Source organism: Schistocerca gregaria, chromosome 6, assembly GCF_023897955.1.
Source record: "Schistocerca gregaria isolate iqSchGreg1 chromosome 6, iqSchGreg1.2, whole genome shotgun sequence".
NCBI classification, from domain to species: Eukaryota; Metazoa; Arthropoda; class Insecta; order Orthoptera; family Acrididae; genus Schistocerca; species Schistocerca gregaria.
The window spans coordinates 503,940,207-503,953,570 of record NC_064925.1 but is presented as its reverse complement, the minus strand read 5'-3'; the positions used below and the strand labels follow the sequence as shown (position 1 = coordinate 503,953,570).

At 38.4% G+C, this 13,364-nt stretch overlaps 1 long non-coding RNA gene and 1 other non-coding gene across 2 annotated transcripts; both read right to left on the bottom strand.

Annotated features, from left to right (window-relative positions):
• Positions 1-230: 230 nt before the first annotated feature.
• LOC126277919 (uncharacterized) lies at positions 231-1,627 on the bottom strand. The gene is made up of 2 exons (XR_007550621.1): positions 1,502-1,627; positions 231-1,215 (listed from the first exon to the last, which is right to left on the bottom strand). It is a non-coding gene; the product is annotated as an uncharacterized LOC126277919 (long non-coding RNA).
• Positions 1,628-3,511: 1,884 nt separating this feature from the next.
• Trnat-ugu (transfer RNA threonine (anticodon UGU)) lies at positions 3,512-3,586 on the bottom strand. Its single transcript has one exon. It is a non-coding gene; the product is annotated as a tRNA-Thr (tRNA).
• Between the last annotated feature and the right edge of the window lie 9,778 nt (positions 3,587-13,364).

Here is a 13,364-nt window from a genome sequence, read left to right as displayed (position 1 = left end):
TTTTTTGTGTGCTGGTAAACATCTTAAGTATTATTCTTTCCAGAGTGTTTTCAAAGAATGTATGTAAGAGCATGTTTCAAGAATATTGTTGCAGCAATTTCTACTCAGTGGTGACCAAACATAAGCTGTAAAGCACTGCCTACTGTGAGTGTAACACAGGTTCTGCATTTCATATGATTGACATAAAATGCAATATATGTGTGTCTTCAGCTAGAAAAAGAAATTTATACTTAAGAAAAATATTTTGTTTTTATTTTGGAAAAGCCATATAAGTGATCTAAAATACATATTTATAAACATCAATTTTCATTGGGCTTTCTGGTTTTCTACACAATACACTGTTACTGCAAACACAAATCTGATTCACAGTTTCCATTCACCATTGTTTTATGTTGTTTTAACTTTCACTTTTGTCTTTCTTCTCAAGATCTCAGAATCCCTTATAACCAGTTGTATCAGTATCAAAGTATACTGACTTCTATGATGATCATCAAGTGCACTTTCTTTAGTGATACTGACATCATAATATTCACTTATGTGGCAAATAATAGTGTTTTACTATTATAATTGCACAATTTCAAAACAAATATGTAACGTTTTACACTTCTAACATACCCTTCAGATGGTGTACATACATTTCTTATTTAGTTATTAATAGTGATGTACACACACTCTGTGGACATACTCAACAAATACACACTAAACTAATTTCAGTGACACTCAACAAAACAACACGAATGGTGGTGCATTTCCTGTATACATTCAGAAAAGTAGCTGATGTTTAAGCAAGACAAAATACCACTTTATTTGTACACTCAAAAAGAAACATCACAAATAAGTCCTCACAAAACAAATATTAACTTTATAAATATTATAAATACAAAATATAAAACTTCAGCTGAATAACTCAGCATCCTCTTACATTCCCAACCGACTGTTCAGAACATGCAGCACTTATACAATAAACAGAGCAAATTTTCAATGAATACTAAATTTATTAACAAATATGTTTATACAAAATGATTTGCAAGCCTCTAAGATGCTGAATCATTTAAATTTAATTAATCATGCATATAAGTATACACCATGTAATTTATCTGTGTTCAATAACAAAGCTAATAATGCTACTGAGACCTTCAATAGATGTAGGCATCCCATCCATAACCAATCTCAATCCACAAGAGTAAAGATTTCAGGTTTGATTGAAGTGCACTTCTGGAAGCAGAAATAACAGAGACTGAGTCACTCACGATAATGACACAGATCTAATTGTCACTAAAATAGTAAGAAGATCCCAAATTAAAACAGAATTTCTTTTCTGCACATGTAGGAGCACTAGTGACAGATTCCCCTCAGAAGTATCCTGCACATGGTCTTGAATCAGTTGATCAATAGTTATCCATGGGTAGGAGTTAGGTCAAACTGCTTGTTTTATCAAAGCTAATGATGGTCCTCCTGCATACATTAAGATATATTTGCTACTACATTTTTCACAACTTACCTAGAGCTACAGCTTTTAATGTTGTGATGGATCATGTATTTCCACCATTGCTGAGATCCAAGAAATATATCCATGGAAGCTGCAACCCATTACTTTACAAATGCTTTTCATGAAATGTAAAATCACTTCCGCTCAGGACGATCTTCAATAACTAATTTTTCTGTGCTGTACAGTTTACCAACAACTACCTGAAACAGATATGATAATGTTCATCAAAATAATTGAAAAGATCCAATTAACTCAAACTTTCTAAAGCGTATAACAGTCTGATGGAATTGATTATGGGCACAGTATCTTTCTGAAGTTTAGCTGAATTACTTCTCAGAAATGTCTGCAAGGAGTAATGGGCAAATTGTTTTTATTTTAATTTATTCATTAGGTAAAAAAAAAACAAAAAACACACCAGGAGTCCGTTGCAACCTGTGGCTGTATAGGTATGAGGCTTGCTTTCACACATTCCTTTTAAATATTTTGTGACCAAAGCCCTTCTGGCCTGTTATTTATTTTATATGTGACATGTAAGTACTTTCTCTGCCTTTTATAGTTATTAGTCAGTACTTACACTTTTTTACAGAAAATTTTTTCCCCATAAATTTGTAATTATGTTATAGACTACATTAAATGTCTAAATTATGATGAAGGCACTCTTAGAAGTATTGAAACCTGGTTAATAAGACTAAAAAACTGTGACCGAGGGCTCATTTGTTTCAATCTAAATTTCTAAACAGCCATGTTTAAAACTTTGAAATGCAAAATACAACTGTTTATAATAGCAGATAAAACATGCTTGACACTTTCCTAACAGACAGTCTCCACTCCTTCCAGTCTGACATGTAAGCACAGACCAGATGTGGATCAGATTCAAAGAAATAGTATCGATTGCTGAGAGATTTATACCAAATAAATTAATAAGAGATAGTTCTGAGGCCCCATGACGTACTAAACAGATCAGAACATTGTTGCAGAAGCGACAAAAGAAGCCTGCCAAATTTAAAAGAATGCAAAATCCCCATGAAACTCTAAATTTAGTGCAATCTTTAATGTGAGATGCTTTTAATAGTTTCCACAACCAAACTGTCCTAAAACCTGTGCCATTAATGCAGAGTTACTACACAATTTTTCGAAATTCCTTAACCAAAGAAGATGAAGAAAATATTTCAGAATTTGAATCAAGAATAACTGCCAACATGAGTAACTTAGAAGCAGATATCCTCAGTGTGGCAAAGCAGCTTAAATCACTTAATAAAGGCAAGGCCTCCAGTCCAGATTGTATACCAGCTAGGTTCCTTTCAGAGTATGCTGATACAATAGCTCCATTTTTAGAAATCATACACAACCGTCCACTTGTCAAAAGACAAAAGACAAATAACAATGCTCAAGTTAGAAGATAGGAGTAATCTGATGAATTACATCCCATTTCACTAATGTCGACTTGCAGTAGAATTTTGGAACATGCACTACATTTAAACACTGTGAATTATCTTGAAGAAAATGATTTATTGACAAATAGGCAACAGGGATTCAAAAAATATTATTCTTATGAAAGACAACTAGCTCTTAAAAAAGGGAAAGTGGACGTGAGTGAGATCATAGATTAATTCTACTGAGTTGTCTCTGTGCATATGCTACTGGATGTTCTCCTCCATCTATCTCCTGGCTTAAAATGCAACCCAAGGTAAAATTACAGACATCACACTATAATGTATTCAAGTCTATAACACAGAATGATATGTTTACTCAATAGGTATCAATATCTGCCGTTGGATATAAATACCTCTGTGTTAACATATTCATAAAAAATTAGTTGCTTCATTGCTAAAAATTCATATTATACATAGTTGAATTAATGTTGAAGAATTTTATTTTAATTTCTGCAAATTCATTTTTATTAATTGTTTCAATGATAAATCAGTGATTATTATTGACAAAGTTGTAAACAATAATTAATAGAAACCCTCAGCTGCCAACAGGTGGTGTTGATATACCTCGATGGGGACAGTTGAAAATGTGCGTCTCGACCAGGGCTCGAACCTGGGATCTCCTGCTTACATAGCAGACGCTCTATCCATCTGAGCCACCGAGGACACAGATGAATAGCACAACTGCAGGGACTTATAGCACAACTGCAGGGACTTATCCCTTGCATGCTTCCTGTGAGATCCAGTTCCCAACTGTCCACAATGTAGTGGCTCAGATGGATAGAGGGTCTGCCATGTAAGCAGGAGATCCCGGGTTCGAGTGACGGTCGAGGCATACATTTTCAGCTGTCCCCATCGAGGAATATCAACAACACCTGCTGGCACCTGAGGGTTTCAATTAATTATCATTTATTCTAGAGAACCTGTGTGGTCATCAATGGTATCTGTTCTTTCGAGAACAGTTACTATCTTCATATAAAGTTTCAAACTCTTTAAGTTTATATTATTTATCTGTTGTTCTGTCTTGGTGGGAATGTGATAATGAAATGGACAGTCTTGGCAGAAGAGCTATTGTAAATGGAGGTAATGTGTTTCTGACCTACTGCTTAAGCCAAAAGAAAATTTTGTTAATAGCTCAGTGTGTGCAAATATTGGCGAATGCAGTTGTTGGAAAGTCCAGGAACTTTATTTAATTGAGTAATCATAGAAAGCCACCTGAATAACACAATCCTTTGACAGTTAACATTTCTTCATGTCAGAAATGAGTTACTAGACCAGTACCATATCCCACGAGGTAACCAATGAAATAACAAGAAAAGTACTATTTTGTAACTCTAGAGGGATTCAATACAACTTACTTAAAATAAATGACCTACGTGTTTTCAAGACAGATCACTGAACTTTAAGCACTGAAGGCACAACAACATGATAGTATAAATTGCTTTTAGTAGGAAAAGCAACAACTGGACTAGTGCTCAGTTATTATTTTAGTTTTTACCAATGCTGTTTCACAATCCAAAAGCCATTGGAATTTTACTCCTTTCTTCAATAATCACGTGAGGGGTTTTGTGATTTCAGCAAATTTTGAAATAAATTTTCTATAGAAATCAGCTAAGCCTAGATTTGACTGCAATTCCTTTTCTGTAATGGGCATCTGGAAGTTTTTCATGGTGTCAACAAGTCATGTATTGGAGCATACACCTTCCAAGCCAATAATATGGTCCTGTAATACTTTCCCAGACTGTGAGTTAGTTCACACTGCATGCAAACAATCAAAGATTTCACATAAACATACTACATGCTCCTGGCTATCCCTGGAGAACACAACGTAGTCGGCAGTCACCTAAGTTTTAATCTCCATAATACCCAACCAAATAAGCATGGAAAGTTGTATGTTAGTACTGAGAATGTAGTTCTCAGATGATCCCCTAGTTCTGCCTCTAATTCATGGTATGAAGTTCGTACTCCATGGCTGTAGAATAACAACATTGGCCTAGGTTATCTAAGGTCTCTCTTATATTAGGTATGGGGCAGGTTTCTGTGACCATCAACTGGTTTAAAAAATGGTAGTTGTACAAAAAAACTATATGCTTTATATCATCTGATGATTTCTTCAGCACAACCAGTGCAGCCCAGGGGCTATTACTCTTTTCTATGTGCCCATCACAAAGCTGTAAATTGAAAAACTCTTCCACTACAGGCTCCCAATGGTGTGGAACTCTTGTAAGGTTTCTTATAGATGAATGGGTCATTCCCAGTGGGAATATGACTGAGTGGCATGGCAGGTACTAGTCCATGAGGATAAAATACTTAGTGTATTCTTCAACACTCACTCCATGTGTTCCTTATTACGCTCCCCCTAAATGTCACACTTTCCTTCTCAATGCAGTTAAATTGACAGACTGTTCTGGCATCGTAAAGACTGACACAAAATCCTTATTTAATTCATCCTCATACAGTAATTCTCAGCTGGTTATCTGCATATCATGTGATAGCTTTACTTCTTCGGAAATAAAGACATCTATGCTGACATGCTCAACTCAGCTACTGTCAACTTCCTTTAAGCAGGACAAATAATGATGTTTGATTGTGCTTTATCAAACATTCCATTCTCTGGCAAGCACTCACCCAAACACAAACAGCTAACCAACAGACAAAGAGCTAACTGACATATCAGCTTCTATACCTGCCCCTAGTAAACTCTACCTGTCCGCCTCTCTAGTGTAGCAGTAGCATTTCTGCCTATCACACAAGTGGCCCCGGTTCGATTCCCTGCAGGGAACTGGGTGTTGTGTGTCTTCAATCATCATTTTCATCATCACTGGCCCGCAAGTTAACGAAGGGGTGTCAACTACAGGGGACTTTCAATACGGCGGCCAACAATCAACAATGCCATACACCCATTCCCCCCCCCTACACACACACACACACACACACACACACACACACACACACACACACACACACACAGGAGGGAACATTCAACAATTTCTCACAGCTTATTATAGTCTGTATGTTTTCTGAGTCAGTTTCTTCTTGCCTTTCAATTTAGATTCAAAATTCAAGATAGAACACAAGAAGCTCTGCAACAAAAAAAGAGTGGTTCTTTTCCAAAGAAGTCAAACTGGTTTGGTTACAATTATTACTACATAGAATGGAATTTAGGAGTAGGCGAAATACAGCCTGTGACAAAGATAGACTCTAAATAAAGTATGTATGTTTTATTTTATTTCACAATTTATACAGTACTACTACAATGAGAAATGTTGATAAGGACATATTCAGTAATTTATATTACCTAATCCACACATTAATACTACATGTTGTAATAGATAATTTTGTACCACCATTGTTGTAGTTTATCTGATCCAAAGTGCTCTGTAAGATGTGCAGCAACTTCTCCTGACTTTTCTCCAATCGAGCACGTATGGGATGCAAAGGGACGAGAAGTGACTTGTGTGCCTCATCAACCAACAACTCTCACAGAACTATATGGACAGCTCAAGTGAGCATGGCATAACGATCCCATGACAGTATTTACCATCTGTAAAATCGAGTGGATGCCAGAATCATCACCTGTGGAGGCTACACCACATACTAATATGATCTGCAAATGTACTCATTTCATGTACTCCATATGCAATGTTGCAATAATACATCTTGAATTAATTGGCTCAGAGTATATACTGTGTTAGTAGATATTGTAAGTGTGCAGGATGCATATTGTTATCTCTGATTTTACAACCAATTTTTTTTGTTCTGCATGGTCTATACAAAATGAAAAGAGAGGAGACTGTTTCCAGGCAATTCAATTGTAATTTCCACGCTGAATGTGTCACACTTTCCGCTACTGATTTATCAAGAACTGGCTACACTAAATTGATGGAGTGGTTTCATACCATCATTGAACTTTTCTCAATATATAATAAATCCTTTCATGACATTTTACCTAACTTTTGTGGTTCTGATTTGTCTGCTGGTTCACAGTCAAGCAAGTGAGAATCTGCAATCATTGGACTTGTTTTCACTAATTTCATATATGAAATAAAAAATAAAAATATAAACACTTTCATTTGTCACTAACCATTAGCTGTACAAGAGTATCGCGCATGGCATCACACACACATGCTGATCTGACCACGAGTACATACAAAAGATCTTCTCTACTATTGAAAACATTGGTAATTAAAGCTTTTACATTTGACAACTTAATATAAAAGTATACTTACTTTTTTTTACGTGTGTCGGCACTTTAAAGATTTCTTTACGTGAGAAAATATATCAATGTCTGCATCTAAACTTAGGCAATTCACGCTTTAGTGGTCCCCTTTGCTATAGGACTTCAAATTGCATTATACTGTATTACACTGTTGTACTTTTTCCTGTTAGATGCAACTCCGTACAAGTGGAGGAGAAGAGGTAGGAGACCTACATAGCCGACTGGTCCATCATATGAGAATTCATTGTTGCAGCTATAAGTAATAAATATATTACATTTATCCCTACCCCCTACCCTCTGCACTGCTTGTCCCAGCCAGCTGTAGGAGATTTTTCTCTGAAAATATTCTTACCGAGATTGCTTTTTTCTCAAAAATCTCTACGTTGTGTAGCAGTAATGCAAAGAGCTCCTAGGTTTTCTTTTTTTCTTTAACATAACATTATAGCGTATTCATTGCAATCATTCACTTGTATATGTATTGTGTGTTTGGTATTTCTTGCTTTAATACACAAGCGATAGCTGTTGATTCAATAAATCCAATGACTATTATAATGTGTGCACTAAGGTGCTGATCAGTCCCCCAAATCAACATAAGGAAAATGGTTACAATCCTACTTACAACAGTAACAGACAGAAACAGAAAAAATGGGAATGTCAGTTCAATTCATGTTACACACCAGCAAATAACAGCCCCTGGCAAAATAACCAGCAGCAACTGACAAACAATAATGACTGGAGAAATAAGCCAATGGTCATTATGAAGGTTATTGATGATAGCAATTGTCCAGTTGAACCAACCCTAGAAAACTAAAAATGGTCATATCTAGTTCTGAAATATCAGTAATACAATGAGACAGGGACTTTGTTGAAATGATCAACTCCCTGACATGTAACGATATGGATATCCATGAAGAACTTTGTTCTGATATGAGTCCTTGCAATGCAGAGAATTTCATGATCAGCAATAAATGCAGGATTACACAATTATCTTGGACACAAGATCTACTGTGAACATCATCTTGTCACAGTTTTTCAGAAAACCTGTGAAAGTGTAGAACCACCTACTTTTCTAATAAAGAGCTGTTGCATCCTTGGAGCTGTTGGGATCTATTCGAAAAATGTAAATGTACAGACACACCTGGAAGTAAGAACAAGAAATAGTGGGTAGGAGATTCCTCATTTCACGAGAAAGATGATCTTCCCAATTGCAGGTGAGTTGGCAGTGGACTATACAATTAGCATTGATTTTCTAAGAGAAAGGGGCACCAAAATTGACTTTTCCTTGGGAAAATGCTATATGACAATCAATGGAGTCCAGATTTTGGTGGATCTGGTAAAGAAAGAAGGTGTTCATGGTAAATATTGCCAGGGCATTAAAATAAACTTGACTGTTTCTGACAACTGCGCAATCAGAAAACACCTGCCTCAGTCCGTTACACTCCCTAAAACCAATGAACAGATAAAGTTGAAGATAGAAAAGTCATGTAATTTGACATGACCCCAACAATGGAATCATAGGACCTATTGCTCAGTTATGCTGATGTCCTTGAACTGAAGTCTGGAGTAATCTGAGGGAGTGTGAGCAAACTTTATGTAGCACCACACAAAGCTTTCTGCCATAAATCATACCCCATTTTGTAGTCAGAGAGACCAGCAGTGAATAAGGAGATAAAGAGAAAACTTGAGTGGGACATTATTGAATCATCAAACAATCCATACTGCAGGCCACTGTTAGTAGTGCCTAAACCTGGAGGAAATGTGAGACTTGTGTTGTTCGATGCCAGAGTAATTAACCTATCATAGTTCAGGTCATAACTCATTCCAAAACTGCTGATGAACTAATACAAAGATTCCACAGCGTACAATAATTTACCAAATGTGGCTCATGCATAATTATAACAATGTGTTACAATGTGACTTGTAAGGATATAAATCATAAGTTAATTGAAAATATCAAACAATGGAAAATAAAGGATGGAATAAAAACAATATTATGAAAAGGATAGATTACTACTCGCCTCAGAGGAGACTGAGTCACAGACAGGCACAAGAAAAAGACTACTATACATGTGATCTTTCGGCCAAAAGAGCTCCTCCTGATTTAGAAAACACACACAAGCACAACTCAAACACGACTACTGTGTCTCTGGCCAGTGAGGCCAGGACTGTAAAGGGAAGGAGGAGATTGGAAAAGGCGAGGAGTGGAGGAGGGGAAAAAGACTAGTGGATGCATTGGTGGAATAGCAGAATGCATAGTGCTGGAGTGGGGGCTGGGAAGGGGATAGACAGGTGAAGGACAGTGACTAACAAAGGCTTAGGCCAGGGGAGTTACATGAATGTAGGATATATTACAGAAGGATTCCCACCTGCACATTTCAGTAAAGTTGGTGTTGGTAGGAAGAATCCAGACAGTGCAGGCTGTGAAACAGTCATTAAAGTGAAGAATGTTGTGTTGGATAGAGTGCTCAGCAGCTGGGTGGCCCTGCTGTATCTTGGTCACAGTTTGTTGGTGACCATTTATGCGGTCAAACAGTTTGTAGTTTTTCGTGCTCATCTAGAATGCAGCATAGTGGTTGCAGCTTAGCTTGTAGATCATATGACTTGTTCCACAGGTAACCCTGTTTTTGATGGGACATGTGACACTTTTGACTGTAGTGGTGTAGGTGGTCATGGGAGGATGTATGGGATAGGTCTTGCATGTAGTTCTATTGCACGAAGACGAGCCTGAGGCACAGGTTTGGGAGCATGGGTGGAGTAGGGATGGACAAGGATAATGTGTACGTTCAGTGGGTGGGGCAATACTAGTGTGGGAGAGGTGGGAAGGACAGTGGGTATCATGTTCCTTATTTCAGGGCAAGAGAAAGAGTTGAAACCCTGGTCAATAATAGGATTCAGATGCCACAGTCCGGTGTGGTACAGAGTCACGAGGGGAGTGCTCTTTTGTGGCCGAATGGTGGGAAAATGGCAAGTGAGAGGGGGGATGGGGAGGGGGGGGGGGGGACTGGGGAGATGAGGCACAAGAGATCAGTTTCTGTCGGAGGTTGGTAGGACAATTTCAGTGAGATCCTTGGTGTATTTGGATAGGGACTGCTTGTCACTACAAATGTGATGGCCACGGGTGGCATACTTCCTGGTGTGGAATGAGTGGCAGCTACTGAAGTGGAGGTATTGCTGCGGACTTTTGATTTGGATGATGCAGCCATCTTTGAGGTGATCGACATTGAGGAACGAGAAAGGTGGCTTTTTGGGTTGAGGTGGACCAGCTGAAGTGAATATGGGAGAACATGTTGAGGTTCTGGAGGAATGTGGAGTGGTGTCCTCACCCTGATTCCAGGTCATGAAGATATCAACAAATCTAACCCTGATGATGGGCTTGGGATTCTGGATGGTTAGGGATGATTCCTCTAGATGTCCCATGAATAGGATGATATAGGATGGTGGCACATGGCAGCCCATTACTGTACCAAGGATTTGTTTGTAGGTGATGCCTTCAAAGGTGAAGTAATTGTCGGTGAGGATGTAGCTGGTCATGGTGGTTAGGAAGGACACTGTATTTCTGGAGTAAGTCTAGCACTGAGGAAGTTAGTGTTCAAAAGCAGCAAGGCCTTGTGCATTAGGGATGTAAGTGCAGATTGTGGTGGCATCAATACTGACGAGCAGGGTGCCGTGTAGCAACATCCTATGTCTATGGATTCATTGCAGCGAGTACAGAAGTACAGATAGACAGTCATGAGAACACTTTGAACATGTTTTCTGAAAACTGCCTCGAGCAGCTAGCTCAGCAGCCCACACACAATGGAAATATCTTAGACCCTATGGCTACAAATAGGCCAGATCATATCAGCAATGCAAGTACAGAAACGGGGATTAGCGATCATGATGTCAGTGTAGCAACTATGATTACGGAAGTTAATAAATGAGTCAAGAAGGCTAGGAGAGAATTTCTGTTAGGTAGAGCATATAAGTAGTTGTTAGCATCCCAATTAGACAGTGAACTGACAGCACTTAGTTCCAGTAAGATGGAAGTAGAGGAATTATGCACCTAGTAAGTGGACAGAGGATGAAAAAGATCTACCATGGTTTAATAATGAAATTCGGAAGATGCTGAGGAAGCAGAGGCTGTCGCACTCTCAGATCAAAAGAGAATGCATAAACAACGACAAGCACAGGTTAGCACAGATTCGTGTGTCTGTGAGAAGATCTATACATAAAGCATACAACTACTACTACCACCACCACCATACCTTAGGAAAATACCTGCCAGGAACCTGAGAAACTTCTGATATTATGTAAAATCACTAAGCAGGTCTAAGGCTTCCATTCAATCCCTTTTTGATCCCAGAATGATATTTTCACTCTGCAGCGGAGTGCGCGCTGGTATGAAACTTCCCTTTTTGATCGTTCCAGTGTGCCAATTCACAACAGCAAAACAAAAGCCAAAGTTTTAAATTACATGTTCAAGAAATCATTCCCACATGAGTATCATGCAAACATACTGCCACTTGACCATCAGATAGACTCCCCCATAGAAGACATAGTAATAAGCATCCCTGATGTAGAGAAACAACTGCAAGATTTGAAAGCAAATAAATCTCCAGGTCTGGAAGGAATCCTAATTCAGGTTTACAAAGAGTATTCTACAGCATTGGCCCCTTGCCTAGCCTGCATTTATTGTGAATCTATGATGCAATGAAAAATTCCAAGTGACTGGAAAAAGTGCAGGTGACTCCAGTATATAAGAAGGGTAAAAGAATGAACCCGAAAAATTACAGACCAGTATTCCTAACTTCAGTTTGCTGTAGAATCCTTGAACATATTCCTAATACTGAAAAGCTTATGTGCACAAATCAGTGTGGTTTTAGAAAGCATTGCTCATGCAAAACACAGCTTGCCCTTTTCTCATATGATAAACTGCAAACTATGGATGAAGGGCAACAGGCAGATTTCATGTTTCTAGATTTCCAGAATGCATTTGACACAGTGCCCCACTGCAGGCTGGTAACAAACAGAGATGTCTGAGTGGCTCAAGGACTTCTTAAGTAATAGAACCCAGTATGTTGCCCTTCGACAGCATCAGGAGTGCTCCAGGGAAGTGTGATAGGACTGCTGCTGTTCTCTCTATACATAAATGATTTGGTGGACGGGGTGGGCAGCAATCTGGTTCTTTGCTGACAATGCTATTGTGTACAGTAAGATGTCGAATTTGAGTGACTGTAGGAAGACACAAGACAACTTACACAATATTTCTAGTTGGTGTGATGAAAGGCAGCAAACTCTTAATGTGGAAAAATCTAAGTAGGGAGAACATACTTGTAATGTTCAGATATAGTATCAGTAGTGTCCTGCTTGATACAGCAAGTCATTTATATATCTGGGCGTAATGCTGCAAAACGATATGTAAGCATGTGAGAACTGTGGTAGGGAAGGCAAATTTTCAATTTTGGTTTATTGGGAGAATTTTGAAAAAGGGTGGCTCACATGTAAAGGAGACCACATATATAATGCTGGTGCAACCTATTTTTGAGTACTGCTCAAGTGTTTGAGATCTGTACCAGGTCCAATTGATGGAAGACATAGAAGCAATTCAGAGGCAGGCTGCTAGATTTGTTACCGCTAGGTTCAAAGAACACCTAAGTGTTACGGAGATGCTTAGGGAACTGAAATGAGAACCCCTGGCTGGAAGGCAACATTCTTTCCGAGAAACAGCACTGAGAAAATTTAGAGAACCGGCATTTGAGGCTGACCTTCAAACGATTCTACTGCTGTGATTTCGTAGACTTAACAGCGTAATAACTTCTGATATTCTTCACGGGTTTGCAGCTGGATCATGTCGTCATCTAGACACAATATTTTGGCGGACCAGCTGTCTAAAAACAATCTTCAAATGATCAAGTTCTTCTTTCAAATGTTCGTCATCAGAAATTGCATAAGGCCTTTGACCAGAGTCCGCAATACTCCACTATGTTGGTGTGGTGGATGACAGCTGGTCGCATGAAGATAGCGGTCAGTATGAGTGGGTTTCCGATACATCCTATGTTCAAAAGTCCCACATCCTTTCTTTGCACCAAAACATCAAGAAATGGAAGTTTACCATCACTTTCAATTTCCATAGTAAATTTAATACTTGGATGTAGACAATTAAAATGATCTAAGAAGTGATTCAAAGCATGAAACGGGATGAAAGGATGTGTTGGAGTGCAAGTTCCCATCTCTGCAGTTCTGAGGG